Source organism: Pristiophorus japonicus, chromosome 26 (genome assembly GCF_044704955.1).
Source record: "Pristiophorus japonicus isolate sPriJap1 chromosome 26, sPriJap1.hap1, whole genome shotgun sequence".
In the NCBI taxonomy this organism is placed as follows: domain Eukaryota; kingdom Metazoa; phylum Chordata; class Chondrichthyes; family Pristiophoridae; genus Pristiophorus; species Pristiophorus japonicus.
In genome coordinates, this window is record NC_092002.1 from 7,311,201 (window position 1) to 7,314,043 (window position 2,843).

General features: G+C 48.9%; 1 pseudogene; it reads left to right on the top strand.

Annotated features, from left to right (window-relative positions):
• The first annotated feature begins 2,370 nt into the window (after nucleotides 1-2,370).
• LOC139239269 (U2 spliceosomal RNA) lies at nucleotides 2,371-2,609 on the top strand (annotated as a pseudogene).
• Nucleotides 2,610-2,843: the final 234 nt, after the last annotated feature.

Here is a 2,843-nt window from a genome sequence, read left to right on the forward strand (position 1 = left end):
GTTGACTTATGAGGAAAGGTTGAGTAGGCTGGGCCTCTACTCATTGGAATTCAGAAGAATGAGAGGTGTAAGATCGTGAGGGGGCTTGACAAGGTGGATGCAGAGAGGATGTTCCCACTGATGGGGGGAGACTAGAACTAGAGGGCATGATCTTAGTATAAGGGGCCGCCCATTTAAAACTAAGATGAGGAGAAATTTCTTCTCTCTGAGGGTTGTAAATCTGTGGAATTCGCTGCCTCAGAGAGCTGTGGAAGCCGGGACATTGAATAAATTTAAGACAGAAATAGACAGTTTCTTAACCGATAAGGGATTAAGGGGGCGGGCAGGGAAGTGGACCTGAGTCCATGCTTGGATCAGCCATGATCGTATTAAATGGCGGAGCAGGCTCGAGGGGCCGTATGGCCTACTCCTGCTCCTATTTCTTATGTTCTTATTAACCGCCCCTGAGATCTCTGCGCTCCTCCAATTCTGGCCTCCTGCGTATCAATAATTATAATCGCTCCGCCATCGGTGGCTGTGCCTTCAGTTGCCTGGGCCCCAAGCTCTGGAACTTCCTCCCTAAACCTCTCCGCCTCTCTACTTCTCTTGAGACCTACCTCTCTGAGCAAGCTTTTGGTCGCCTGTCCTAACATCTCCTTATGTGGCTTGGCGTCAAATTTTGTTTGCTCCTGCGACACGCCTTGGAACGTTTTACTACATTACAGGCGCTGTGTCAATGCAAGTGTTTGCTGTTGGTGGAGAAAGCCAACCCCAAACTGAATATTTATAGATATTGCAAAGCAGCAGGATACGAGGGGGCAGGGTGAGGACAATGTTTGGGGCAAGTGCTGTTTCCTTAAGCCCGTGCTGAAAGGCCACCTCCTGTTCCTATGTTCCTGTTGGAGCAGGGAGGTCTTACTGCAGTTGTACAGGGCCTTGGTGAGGCCACACCTGGAATATTGTGTTCAGTTTTGGTCTCCTAATCTGAGGAAGGACGTTCTTGCTATTGAGGGAGTGCAGCGAAGGTTCACCAGACTGATTCCCGGGATGGCAGGACTGACATATGAGGAAAGACTGGATCGACTAGGCTTATACTCACTGGAGTTTAGAAGAATGAGAGGGCATCTCATAGAATCATATAAAATTCTGACGGGACTGGACAGGTTAGATGCAGGAAGAATGTTCCCGATGTTGGGCAAGTCCTGAACCAGGGGACACAGTCTTAGGGTAAGGAGTAAGCTTTTTCACTCAGAGAATTGTGAACCTGTGGAATTCTCTACCACAGAAAGTTGTTGAGGCCAGTTCGTTGGATATATTCAAAAGGGAGTAGATTGTGGCCCTTACTGCTAAAGGGATCAAGGGGTGCGGAGAGAAAGCAGGAAAGGGGGTACTGAGGTGAATGATCAGCCATGGTCATATTGAATGGTGGTGCAGGCTCGAAGGGCCGAATGGCCTACTCCTGCACCTATTTTCTATGTTTCTATGTTACTGATTGCACATTATTTCCCTCTGCATTCTCCATTCCAACCAATTTTCCCTCTCTCAGTGTGAAAAGTACCCAAAGGGCTAAACTTTCCTTTCATTTTCGGCGGGTTCTCGGCGATTTTCTCAGCGGTACAGCTCTTTTTCCGCCCGGCGAAAGTTTCCCCCTTTAGTTTTTCAAATCCCTCCATGGCCTCGCCCCCTCCCTATCTCTGTAATCTCCCTCAACCTCACAACCGCCCCCCCCCCTATGAGGTCCCCTCTCATTCTTTTGAACTCCAGTGAATACAAGCCCAGTTGATCCAGTCTTTCTTGATAGGTCAGTCCCGCCATCCCGGGAATCAGTCTGGTGAACCTTCGCTGCACTCCCTCAAAAGCAAGAATGTCCTTCCTCAGGTTAGGAGACCAAAACTGTACACAATACTCCAGGTGTGGCCTCACCAATGCCCTGTACAACTGTAGCAACACCTCCCTGCCCCTGTACTCAAATCCCCTCGCTATGAAGGCCAACATGCCATTTGCTTTCTTAACCGTCTGCTGTACCTGCATGCCAACCTTCAATGACTGATGTACCATGACACCCAGGTCTCGTTGCACCTCCCCTTTTCCTAATCTGTGAATTTAAAAAAAAAAAAATTCCCCCTCCCCCTTTCCTAGGCCCAATCGCAGCCTCAGGCTAAATTTTTTTTTTAAATGCCCGTTTTACTTAGTTTCCCCTTTAACCACCAAGAAGAGTGCCGAGAATACTGGTGCAAGGCCCATTTTCTCGCGATTATTTTGAACGTAAAAAGTTGAAATTCTCGCCAGCGTTACTTACAAAACGTTGCCGTTTTTTCTGGGCGGGCATGGAGGGGCTCTGGGGAAAGTCGAGCCCAATGACACTGACATTTTATTAATAAATAAATGAGAATCGCTTCTCGGCCTTTTGGCTAAGATCATGCGTAACTGACCTGACAGGGGAGTAGCCACCATGACCTCCGGGTGGTTCTCCCTGGATCAGGAAGGTATATGCTTGCTTTTTTGGAAATAGGAGGTGGGTGGGGTGGATTGACCCATCCACCTCCACGGAGGTGTGTGGGGGACCTGACCCATCCACCTCCATGGCACGAACCTGGTATTGCAGTACTTCCAGGAACGGTGCAGTGGCTCTAGGCCTTTTGGCTAAGAGCATTGGCGCAGAGTGATCCTTGGCGTGTGCAAGGTGACCTCTGGCGTTTGTGATTTGACAAAGAATTGGAACGATTGGCTACGAATTTCCAAAAAAAAAAAAAAAAAATGAGAATCTGTGGGGCGGGAATGGATTCGATGTAGCTGCGGTGGACCATCTCACGGAGCAATCAGCCAACACGTACGAGGTCGTAATTCACCCCCGCCGTCTTTTT